General features: G+C 41.8%; 1 long non-coding RNA gene across 2 annotated transcripts in view; it reads left to right on the forward strand.

Moving 5' to 3' along the window:
• Positions 1–8,061, forward strand: part of LOC109396333 (uncharacterized) — a 17,264-nt gene extending 9,203 nt beyond the window's left edge. For both annotated transcript variants that reach the window (XR_002126835.1, XR_002126834.1), the window contains exon 3: positions 5,385–8,061. This is a non-coding gene — a long non-coding RNA (uncharacterized LOC109396333). The remainder of the gene's footprint in view (positions 1–5,384) is intronic.
• Positions 8,062–13,179: the final 5,118 nt, after the last annotated feature.

The raw sequence follows: 13,179 nt of genomic DNA on the forward strand, positions 1-13,179 counted from the left end.
TTTTTTTTTTTGCATTTATCACCTTTTAACATCCCAGATAGTTTATTTTGTTTATTGTTTCTTACGTGATCACCGATTATTGTCAGAATGTGAACTCCATAAGGGCAGGGAATTTCTGTTTACTTCACTCCTGTATCCTTAGGGCCTTGAACATTCAATAGGAATGCATATTTAGGCAGTAAAAAAGAATGGTAATGAAGTGAATATTGTGCAAGACAAGACAGTGGTTACCTTTGGGGGAAGAGGGGTGCTTATAATTTGGAAGGTACATGTAGGGGGTTTCTGACTTGCAGGCAGTGTTCTGTTTCTTAACCTGGCTAGCAGTTAAAAGGATGATTACTTTCTCATAATTTGTTAAATTGTATATTTATGTTTTATGTATCTTTTTGCATGAGCTATTTTTCACGATAAAAAGATGCTTAAAGAATCACTTTCATTTGTTCCTGTAAAGATTATTGCTTTACATATTGTTTATAAAAATCTTGTAACTTTGGTGACTATTTTAAATAGTATAGTATATTTGTAATGTCCAAAAAAGCCACAAAGCCATTTTATTTTAAAATATGATTTTAATAGAAGTAATGTGCAAAGCACACGTCGCACATAGCTACTGTCATGGACTAAATTGTGTCCCCCAAATCAATATGTTCGATATGCTGAAGCCCTAAACCCCCAAATGTGACTTGATTTGGAAAAAGGGCCTTTCAGGAGATAATTAAGGTTAAATGAGGTCATAAGGATGGGGCCCTGATCCAACAGGACTGGTGTCCTCTGAAGAAGCGATACCAGGAGTGTGTGCACACAGAGGAAAGGCCGTGTGAGGACATAGCAAGAACATGGCCATCTGTAAGCCTAGGAGAGAGGCCTACACAGAAAGCAACCTTGCTGGCACCTTGCTCTTGTACTTTTAGATCCTCTAGAACTGTGAAAAAATAAATCTATGTCAGCTGTTTAAGCCACCCAGTCTGTGGTCTTTTGTTATGATGTCAGCCCTAGGAGACTCATACAGCTACCAACCCATGGGGTGGCAGATTGGGGGAGGGGTGTTGTCACTTCGAGGGGTAAAAAGTATAACTATTGCACTGTGTTGTACAGCTGAAACTAATTCTGAAAAATATGTATTTCATAATAAAAAATAATTTAAAAAAAATGTCAAGGGTGTAAATGTCTGTTGTTTATTTAGGCCGCATAGTCTGTGGTACTTGCTATGACAGACCTCGTAAACTAATACAGCTCCCAAAATTCCCAACAACCTGTGTACAGCACCCTGTATAAGCTGCTGTCTAGGAGCCCAGAACAATCACTGCTGACAGCCAGCAAGATGGCAAGGGCCTTAATCTTATAACCACGAGGAACTGAATTCTGCCAATAGCCTCCATGACCTTGGAAGAGGACTCTGAAGAGACACCAAAGAGACACTGTACCCTGACAGAAGAGCCTATCAGATGAGAATGCAGGCCAGCTGACACCTTCATTTCCGCCATGTGAGGCTCTGAGCAGAGAACCCAGCGATGCCAGGCCCAAACCTCTGATCTTTGAGATAATAATTGGGTAGGGTTTTAGACTGCTAAAGTTTGTGGTACTGATTTAGCACTGAAAACCGTATGAATGTGACACAACCCAAAAGTTGGATTAGCACTGTGTGTGATTCAAGGTCACTTAATTTATAAAGAGAAGACCCAGTGCCCAGGAGGATTTTTCTTCTCCCATGGTGTCTTAATAAGTCCCTGATATCTTTTAATTGGAATTCTAGGTTGACATTTCCCATTCTCTTTTCAGGTACCACGTTGTTTATTCAAAATTATAGTGGGCAGTTGTCATTTTTTGGCTGCCCAAGATCTGATCTCCTTCCTTTTTGGAGAATGTGCCTGTGTGAGTTTTGAGGGGAGATAGGGCTTGCCTTGCACTGCAAAAAGACCAAACTCGTTTTTCTCTGTCCTCAGTGGTCAGGACACACACTCTCCCCCTGTTCTTGACTCCCTCCTGGGTTTTGGAATCAAAGCAGGTAAATCATTATTCTGCCAGCGGTGCCTGAGGTAACAGGTTAAAACCAGGAGTAGAGACACACTGCAGGTCGCAGCCGGTGGAAGTCAAATGCATGGACCCTGGCACCAGACTGCCTGGGTTTGAATCCCTGCTCTGCCTCTGATTAGCTGGGTATCAGTCAGTTTTACTAGGTTAACTAGTAAAATCAGACCTATCAGTCTTGGACATGACAATTTTTCTTAGCACAGCAGCCAGTATGATTCTATTTAAAAATCAATACTGTATTATTAACTGGAATCACCAATTCTTAATTGTTTCTCAGTTTCCATTTCTACTTTTAAGGTACCAACAATAAATCAAAGGACACCCCCTTCAGCTCCTTAGTAGGCATTGTAATCTCTATGCTTTTAATTTTTAAGGTTGATCTCACATACGTGTATACTATATATTTGAGAAAGAAATGAAAGAGATGCAACAATGCTAGAACTAACGCATTTCTATCCCAAAGTTAAGTAAAATCTCTTAAATGTAACTAACTTAGCTAGAACCTCCTTGGCTTCCTTGCTGTTTCCCAAGCTGGCCGGGCATGTTCCCATCTGGCAGAGGTTGAATTGTGTCCCCGGAAGAGATGTTGAAGTCCTAACTCCCAGTGCCTAGGAATGTGACCGTGTTTGGAAATAGGCCCTTTGCAGATGTAATCAAGTTGAGTTCCTATTAGATGAGAGTGGGGCCTAAATCTGATCACTGTGTCCTTCCAAAAAAGGACACAAACACAAAAGGGCAACACCATGTGATGATGGAGGCGAAGACTGGAGTGATTGAAGGAACAGATTCTCTCTCCAAGCCTCCAAAGAGGACCCAACCCTGCCAACACCTTGATTTTAGACTACTGGCCCCCTGAGGTATGAGGAAATAGACTTCTGGGGTTTTTCCAGTCAGCCAGTTTATGGGACTTTGTCAGCGCAGTCCTATGAAATGAATGCACCGCCTTAGGCCTTTAAACTAGCTGGTTCTTCTACCAGGAGCAGTCTTCCTCCTCCAGACATCAGTAAGTCTCTCACCTCCATCAAGCCTTTGCTCACCGAGGCTCTTCCTAACACTCTAGTCAAACCCACACCTCTCTGCAGCACAGGGAATATAGTCAATAATATCGCGATAACTTTGTACAGTGAGTTGAGTACTAGACTTATGGTGATCACATCTTAAGATATACAAATGTCAAGTCACTATTTTGTGCACTTGAAACTATTATTATATGCCAAATACACTTCAAGAAAATTTAAAAAAACAACAAAAAACAACGACCATCTCTCATCCTTGTAAGTCAATCCCCTTACACTGCCCTGCTTTTTTTTTTTTTAAGAAGATTACTAGATTAATAGCTGTCAATTCTCACAAATTCCAGGCCTGTTGCATGGCCTCTGCTCAGCCCAGTCGTCTGTTATGGGCTCTAAAACATCCATCTCTACAACAACTGCTTAAATTTTGCACAAGTATTAAGGAATACCTTCATGCTAGCTAAGTTTTAGCTTACATAAAATAAATATTAAACAGAACAATGTGAAATACAGGAAATTGCCCTCTCTGATTAAGAATTTAGTACAGTAAATCCTCATTTAATGTCGTTGATAGGTTCTTGCAACTATGGAAAACAATTTTACCATAGACTAATTGATATAAACAAGAGTAAATTCCTATGGCATCTTATTAACATTATAACAAAGCAAAATGATGTTGTTAGAGGACCTGCTGTATTCCTTTTTACCAAAATATAAATAAAGTGGTTCTGGCTCAGGGTCTTTTCAATAACCCTCCAGGTGAGAGAACTTTTAACCTCCCACTTTTCCTTCTCTACCTTATTCTCTTTTTCCCTTTCTTCTCTTTTTTTAACACCTGTTCTATTTCTCTCTGCTGTTGACATTCTCTTTCTCCTTCCTCTGGTGTTCCCTCTTCTCTTTTTTCTTTATTGTTGTCCTTCCTCTTTGCATTTACTTTCTTGCCTCCATACTTTCAATTCTCCCTTTACCTCCCTACTAATGTTGAAATCATTACATGCTAATAGAGCCAAGTAAATGCCAGCTCTGCCTTTTTTTTTTTGCATTTATCACCTTTTAACATCCCAGATAGTTTATTTTGTTTATTGTTTCTTACGTGATCACCGATTATTGTCAGAATGTGAACTCCATAAGGGCAGGGAATTTCTGTTTACTTCACTCCTGTATCCTTAGGGCCTTGAACATTCAATAGGAATGCATATTTAGGCAGTAAAAAAGAATGGTAATGAAGTGAATATTGTGCAAGACAAGACAGTGGTTACCTTTGGGGGAAGAGGGGTGCTTATAATTTGGAAGGTACATGTAGGGGGTTTCTGACTTGCAGGCAGTGTTCTGTTTCTTAACCTGGCTAGCAGTTAAAAGGATGATTACTTTCTCATAATTTGTTAAATTGTATATTTATGTTTTATGTATCTTTTTGCATGAGCTATTTTTCACGATAAAAAGATGCTTAAAGAATCACTTTCATTTGTTCCTGTAAAGATTATTGCTTTACATATTGTTTATAAAAATCTTGTAACTTTGGTGACTATTTTAAATAGTATAGTATATTTGTAATGTCCAAAAAAGCCACAAAGCCATTTTATTTTAAAATATGATTTTAATAGAAGTAATGTGCAAAGCACACGTCGCACATAGCTACTGTCATGGACTAAATTGTGTCCCCCAAATCAATATGTTCGATATGCTGAAGCCCTAAACCCCCAAATGTGACTTGATTTGGAAAAAGGGCCTTTCAGGAGATAATTAAGGTTAAATGAGGTCATAAGGATGGGGCCCTGATCCAACAGGACTGGTGTCCTCTGAAGAAGCGATACCAGGAGTGTGTGCACACAGAGGAAAGGCCGTGTGAGGACATAGCAAGAACATGGCCATCTGTAAGCCTAGGAGAGAGGCCTACACAGAAAGCAACCTTGCTGGCACCTTGCTGTTGTACTTTTAGATCCTCTAGAACTGTGAAAAAATAAATCTATGTCAGCTGTTTAAGCCACCCAGTCTGTGGTCTTTTGTTATGATGTCAGCCCTAGGAGACTCATACAGCTACCAACCCATGACTCACTTTTCTTCCCATTCCTCTGTTCCTTCTTCCCCTTCTCCCTTGCATCCTAAAAAAAAAAAATTAGGTGTGAAAATTAAATGATATGTATATCTGGTGGCTTAAAAAATATACCCACAGACCCTTTGCTACACGTCTCTTCAAGAAGAAGAGCTTAATTCCCCTCTCCTTGAGTGTGGGCCGGACTTAGTGACTTCCTTCTAACAGACAGAAGTGACAGTATTACTCAGAGACCCTGTCATAAAAGGCACTGTGGCTACTGCACGTTCGCTCTCTTTCTCTCCCAGGTCACTCGCTCTGTGAGGGAAGTCCGCCGTCATGTTGAGCAGTCCTATGGAGAGGCCATGGAGTGAGAAACTGAGGCCTCGTGTCAGCAGCTATCTGAGTGAGCCATCTTAGAAGTGGACCCTCCAGCCCCGGTCAAGCTTTCAGATGACTGCAGCCCTTGCCAACATCTTGACTACCACCTCATGAGACACCTGGGGCCATAAACATCCAATGAAGCCGCTCTCAAATTCCTGAGGCACAGAATCTGTGTGATAACATGCTTACGTTAAGCCACAAAATTTGGAGTAATTTGTTCCTCCAATCGATATCTAACACAATAGGCTGGATTACGCTTATATAAGAAAGAGACAAAGAGACATAGAAAGAAAGACCTGAAAATGAGGAGGAGTTAAGAGGAGGAAGAATAGAAAGAGCATACAGTGAAGATAAATCCAAAGTATTCAGTCTTTTCGAGAGAGACAGGATGAGCTTAGGGCAACGGATATAAAAATTGGACTTTGGGGACAGAGAGATGTTAAAAGATATACTTAGGGAACTTTGATGTGCCATGTGACATAAATCTCTCTCTTGTGTACCTGAAAATATTTAAGTAAAGCTCTCTATATTTTTAAAATAATAAATAATAATAATCTAACACTGCCCAGTGACTTAATGTGTCCCCAGTCTCATCACCCATTTATCTAAGTCAAGACCCTAGTAGTTTTATCCTCTTTTACTAGATACTCAATTTCCCAGTGTTTCTTATAGCAAGGGGTGGTCACAGGCAAAGTTCTGGCCATTAGTTGAGAACACTTATTAAGCACTTAAAAGAATGCCTTGCCCATATTATACAATAAACATAAATTCTCATTTTTTTTAAGAGTTTAAATAGTAAAAACTTAGTATTCAAAATCTTCAACAACAGGATCCTCACAAAATGTGGCCTGTCCACTCCTGATTTAGGGCCTACAGATAATCTGTAATCATTAGCTCTTGGGCAGATGTGGAATAAATTTGGTTTTTAACTCTTCAGGGAAGAGATTTTCAAACATACAAAAGCAGAGAGATTCTTATACTGAATCTCCATCTATGCGTCACCCAATGTCAGCAACTAGCAATGTGTTTTCTATCTTGTTTAATCTGTCACTTTCCCTATAAATATTGGGTGACTTTTTTGAAGTCATTGATAAGTCATGTTAATTTCACACACACAAAAATTAAATATGTGTATATATCTCCAGAGCTAGTTGATTTTAAAAAGACTTTCCTGTATTTATTCTGAATGTAAGACCTGCGACTGAGGTCCTATTAACTGCAGTTGAAAAAGTATGGGTTTCGGAGCTGTCTATAGATTGGGTTAAAATTCCAGTTACACCACTTTCTAGCTATGTGATCAGGAGCAAATTACTTACTTTCTGTGAGCCCCAGTTTTTTTCACCTGCAAATAGGAGCCAATCAGCAGTCAGGACCGACTCTCCAGAGCCCTTGTGAGAAATAAATAGCAGAACAATGGTGAGTAATAGCTGTAATTTGCTAAACAAGCCAGGCACTGCCCTAAGCACTTTTGCTTTTGTATCTTTAGTCCTTGGCACTTGGCTCAGCAAATGTTCCCTTTCAGCCTCAGAAGCAGGTTTTACAGCATTGAAGATGACAGAGTGGTGGTGTGGGCTGTGGAAGGCTGGGGAGAGAAAGGAGTCCTCCACAAAAGGGGGTCTGGTGGTGGCTGGAGAAAGCCTTTTCAGATTTAGAAAGGAGTGCTGGTGATGGCAGCAGGGAGGGTGAGGGGTGGAGAGGAGAGGAAGGAATGAGGTTAAAAGGAAGCGTGGAGTCAGGAACCTATCTTGTGGCCCTCCTGAGCGCTCTGCACACTGGCTCTGCTGACTTCACACAGCCCCTCCCAGCAGTTATCACTCTGCACTTAACCTTGGGGCCCAGTAGCTGGTCCAAACTCAGGCCTAGGAAAGGGCCCAGATTCCAACCACATCAGTCTCAAGATTCTTCCTTCATTCCACAGGGCCATGTTATGCCCTTTTTAAGAGATCTGAGTGACAGTTATGTTTTACAAAACTGGCATCTGGTATGACATGTTAGACATGGTTTTGAGAATGGAGGCTATCAGGAGGGTGGGGTGGGGAAGCAGACAGGTGACCCGAGGTTGGCCCCAGAAAGACCACAGCCCCCATTACCCAGGAAGCCGGTTCCCGACACCTCCTAGGCTCCTGAGGTTCCCATTACTGTTTGACGGACCTGCAGATGACATTTGGTCTGCAAATCAGGGCTAGCTCCATGGGCCCGTCAGTGGTCCTGACCACCTCCGTGGGTACGAGGGCTGCCTGACCTTGGGAACCCAACCACTTATTGCTCAGATCAGCAATAAACTGGGAACGGATTCTAAGCGTGAGGAAGGGATGATTCTAAAATCAATCTTTATTAGACGGGCCTTCCTTTTTTTCTATTTCTCTGTGTAGAGGGCTTTGTGTCTAAACAGGGCTTTAAATGTACACGAGGAGTTCTAACAATATTGCTCAAATGGGGATCTGTGGACTCATAAGACTCAAGTGAGGAATGAGTTAAAAATGCATATTCCCAGGCACTGCCACCAAAATTCTGATTCAGATGGTCTGGGGTAGGGATCAAGAATCAGCTTTTTAGGGCCGGCCGAGTGGCGCGATGGTTAAGAACTCGCTTGGGATGCCAGAGGGCCCCGGTTCGGATCCCACATATGAGGGCCAGTGACACTGCCCTCCACAGCTAAGATGTTGAACAACAGCTCAGCCTGGAGCTGGGCTGCCTATGAGTCGCCGGCGACAGCGTGGGCTGCAGTCCCTGTGGCAGTGGATTGCCATGGGCTACCGTGTGTGGCCAGCAGCCAGCGTGAGCGGCCAGCAGCCGCAGTGAGCGGCCGTCCAGAAGCCGGCGACTGATCTGCCTTGCCAGAGAAGAGCGCAATGATGGTGCCAACTTGGGCCAATGAAGCAACATCCTCCACAACTAGATTGAAGAACAAAATGACAGCAACTTGTCTGTTCCCCTTTCCCCAATTCCCCAGCACTGTTCCATCCCCCCAATTCCCCAATAAAAAAAAATCTTTAAAAAAAAAAAAAAGAATCAGCTTTTTAAAATTAGGTGCCATCATAGTAACTATGTATGGAGACAGGTGGTTATTAGACTTATGGTGATTGCTTTGTAAGGTATGTAAATGTCAAATCACTATGTTGTACATTTGAAACTGATATTGTATTCAGGGATAGAAAAGACAGTCTGGGGAATATAATCAATAATGTTGTAAATATATTTTAGGGGACCAGTTGGACTCATGTCTTGTTAGGGAGACCACTTCATGGATGGTGTAGAGGACTGACCACCGCACTGTATTTCTGAAGCTGATGTTGAATAATATTGTATGTCAACTATAATTATATATACATATAGTCACAGGATGTGGAGTAGAGTGTGGGAATGAAGTCAATGGAATTGTAATAAATATGTATGATACCAGGGGTGGGAGGGCAGTGGATGGGAGGAGGGGGGTTGTTACTTTGTGAGGGGTGGAAAGGCTAACTATTGCATTGTTCTGTACACCTGAAACTAATAATAAAAAATAAAGAAAAAAGAAACTGATATTGTATGTCAACTATAGTTAAAAATAATTTTTCTAAAAATTAGTAAAAAATAAAAATAAGTGCCCAGGTGATTCTCTTTCGGGTGTTTTTGGACATTTCTACAAGAGTGGCCTGAAGACCATTGCATCAGATGAGCACCTGGAGTCTTGTGAAGAACACAAATTCCATGGACATCCTGAATTTTAACCTGCAGGGAAAGGAGTTGGAGAACTAGTAAGAAAGGAAGCCCAGAATTCTGCATTTTACAGGGGCTTCCCAAGTAAAGGTTTAAGGGTGAATTTTAAGAACCACCTGCCTAAGGGAATAACCAAGTGTTTCCCGTGAGGGGCCCTGGCCTGGAGGACGTATTTCTGAGGAATCTCAGTAAGCTACTTTGGGTCTCTGTTCATGAGGAAACCACAACTCCAAGACTCAAGTGAGGAATGAGAAAAAGCCAGAGTACTGAGACTAGGAATTAAGTAATAAGTAACAGTGGTCCCTCATGGTTTCTCCAGTAGGAACACTACAACACATCTGCCCTCTGTTTGTCCTCATGGTGCCTGCAGCGCAAGCTTTCTTACACATAGATGCTCAATAAATAGCCATTAAATTAACTTGAATGTAATTTCAAGAAGCACATTCATATATTTTTTACTTGTGGTGTTTGGACAAGCGCACATGTGTGTATGGGGAAGGGGCAGGAGAGGTGTCGATGAACAAAAGCGGGTTTGATAAGGAAAGGAAGATGAAACTCAGTGAGTTGCTGAGTAGACTTAAGCTGTAGTTAGGGTAAACCTAACTACAAGTTCTAATTTTAGCTTACTTCCTCGCTTGCCCCGGGATCTTAAACCAGCTACTTTCATTTCTCTGTTTCAAATGGGCCTTTTTTTTTCTTTCTTTCTTGTTTTTCTTTTTTTTTAAGGAATATGCCTTGTGGAATTATTTTAAGAAATAAGTAATAAGAGATTGGAAAGCACCTTTTCCTCTTAGCAAAAATTGTGCGGAAGAGAATCTCCACCATCTGGGCCAGTTCAATGAGAGAAGTACTTTCTTTCCTTCTTCCTTGTTTTCTGTTTCTTCTTTCTATAACCTAAAGATCATTAGTTTAATAAATGTGTATTAAGGATTCATTATATGCTAGAAGCTATGATGACATCTGGCAGAGCAAACAAAGCATAGTTACCACCCACTATTGTTGGAGAAGCTGGGGAATTAAAGGTCTGAATCTGAAGGATCAGAGAAAAGTCACTAACCAGCCCTCTTTGGTGCTAGCACAGGTGGGCAAGCTGGAGCTTGCAAAGTCATCTGGGAAGCCAGGGACGTAGCTGTCAGAGTGGAATTGCCCAGCCTGGAGTCTGTTGATCAGCAGGGCCTGCACTTGAGAGGAGAGCTAAGTGTGGAGCAGGGGAGCCAAGGTCATATGGAATCTGCCACCACCTATGTCTCTCTCACTCAGAATGGTGGACAGCAGGGATAAGCTGGGATATGCCAACCTCTCTGAGTGTTTCTCCCAAAGCATGGCTGCTGTTTTACTTCTACCTACCAAATCTCATGCTAGCGCCTCTCTCTCTCAACTTTAACACAAGCAAAGGAGTTCTGAGAACTGTAGTTCCAACTTGTCCCAGTTAACGCCATACATGAGAGGAGCCAGGTTGAGAAATGTTGAAAGTTGGGCAGAAGGTGGCAAATCAACGCAAAGATTCTGAGCAAAAGCGTTTGTTCGGGTCCCAACCTGTTTGTGACTCCTTAAGACTTCTCTAAGCACTAGAGCTGTCCTACCCACAGCAAACTAGCTGCATAACCGGAAGGTAGAAGCCAGCTGGTAAATGTAAGGCCGACACCCCAACACAGCCACCACAGGTGCGACGATTAAGGATGATCACTTGAGTTTTCATAGTTCAGTGTGACACAACAGCTATTCACAGTCACTTTAAATTTTCATTTTTTTTTATCAGAATCAGATTTCTGAGCTATAGACGGCTCATCTGTTCAAATATTTATTAATGCTTACTGTATGCCACATGAAAGAAAATTGAAATATCCTACTAGTCTCTGCATGAACCAAACACAAACTCTTCTGCTAATTCTTGCTGGCCACACCTCAGGTCCCCTTCCCAACCACACCAGATTCCCCACAAGGTCTGCAATAAAAAAAAACCTGGTGATAAGGGAGAGAGAAAGAGGTCCCATGCCACATGATAAAGTCACAAGCTCTGAGATTTTATAGCCCTAGTCCAGAAGGATTGGTCATAACTCCTTAAGGTGATTAGGTTAAAAATAGCAGAACTTCCAGGGAACTATTTTAAATGGAAAAGGGAGAGTTATAATAAGAATGCTGGCTTATCTCAGTAGACTCAAGGGCAGGAATGCAGCCAGCCCTCCCTCAGGCAGGCAGGGCCTGACATCAGGATGTGGAAAGCCAGGAGCGCTCCACTCCCATCACATCTCTGCTTCTCTCTGTGCATTTACTCCTTCTCCCTGCTAGCTGAGTTCTCTGTACCCCAAAGTACAAGATGGAATATGGCTGCCCCTCTTGAGGCTGAAGTTATAGTTTGAAGCAAATGATTTTCTCTCAGTCCTCATATCAAATAGGGAGAGAATCTGATTGGTTCAACTTGGGTTCAGCATCCTCTCCTTGAACCAATTAGCCTTGGTGATGGTGGGAGAAGGGGGGAGCTTCAGTACAAAGCTGCAGCCAGGGCCCCACCTCAGTGGGTAGGGAGCACCCAGTACCAACACTGACTCCACTTATAGAGGAAGTTAATACAATGTCAGTCAAGTGGACAGAGGTAAAGGACTTCCTAGGGAGACCCCAAAAATCAAGCCTATGCTTCAGTATTGCTATAGAAACATCAGGAGCCAATGCAAAGTCAGAGGCCTGAAGATATGAATATTGGGGGAACTCCATATTTTCCATATGAACTTCCATAATAGGATCAATTAAAGTATGTCCAGGAGTATGGTAGATATTGTTGATTGCCTTCCCAAACCATTTCCCCTTTTACTTGCTGTTACAGCTCTAGTTTTATTCAGGTATGTACACTCTTTCGCTTGGTCATGCACTTGTGTGGATGCTGGCTACTTCCTAAATTCCTGAGGATGAATCCTGATTAATCTGAGGCAATCAAGGTAGTGCCACTCCCTTTGTCAAAGATTGATTTAGGCTTGGGCAGGGGAGATAGTCTCACCAATCAGACTGGGTAAAACCGACTGGGGGTTTCTGGGAGAAGTTTCCTCACTCCTAGAAAAGATATGAAGTGACAATCTTTTCCTCTTTTATACTTTCTTGCGTCTGGATATTGGATACACCTGACACTGCTGCAGCCACCGTGAGGCCATAAGGAGAGCTAATCTAAGGGGGGGAAGGAGGAAGGAAAAGCTAGAAACTGGAAAGACTAGGGTCAATGATGATGGCATTTATCAATGAATTAACTATCTTGGGAGCTGTCCTACATTTGGACTTCTTAGATGAAACACACCTTATTTTTTAAGCCATTTTGAGTTGATTTTCATTCATTTGCTGAAGGCATCCTAACTAAAACAGGGTCTCTGGTCAGAATTAAGGCTAAAAAGGCGAGCAAATCAGATTCCACACACAGAATCAGGAGTCAGCATGGAGTCGGACTTCTCAGCAACAACCTCGAAAGCTAGATGATGACATTATGAAGGAAAACTTTTTTCCAACATAGAATTTTCCAGACAGCCAAATTATCATTCAAGTATAAAAGTAGAGTGAGAATATTTTAATACACACAAGGTCTCAAAAAATATCCCTGCACTGAGTTTTTTCTAGGAACCTAGAAAGAATGCGCTTCTGCAAAAGGAGGGGGTAGCCAAGAGGAAGATGTGGGAAACAGTGAACCAGACCTCCTTCCTGAGAAGTGAAGGGAAGTATAGCTGTGGACAAACTTTGAGGGAACTGCTATAAGGGCAAAGCACAACGCTCCACAGGAGATTGCTTCAAGAAGATGAAATGATAACAAATATATATCTAATGCATGTGGATATAATGTGAGGAGTTTTACAAAACTTACAGAAATGTTGAGAAAGTGGAGGAGTTAAGCAGAAAAGGAAAAGTCAAAATATACTACATGACTCCAACTTGAATTCTCATTAACACAGATATTTGTGCAAAATAATGATAAAATTTTATTGACAGGATGTGTGGACAAGAAGGGTGTGAATGTGTGTGTGAGTATAAAAGAGCAAAATC

The sequence above is a fragment of the Hipposideros armiger genome, unplaced genomic scaffold (assembly GCF_001890085.2).
Source record: "Hipposideros armiger isolate ML-2016 unplaced genomic scaffold, ASM189008v1 scaffold_515, whole genome shotgun sequence".
Taxonomy (NCBI): domain Eukaryota; kingdom Metazoa; phylum Chordata; class Mammalia; order Chiroptera; family Hipposideridae; genus Hipposideros; species Hipposideros armiger.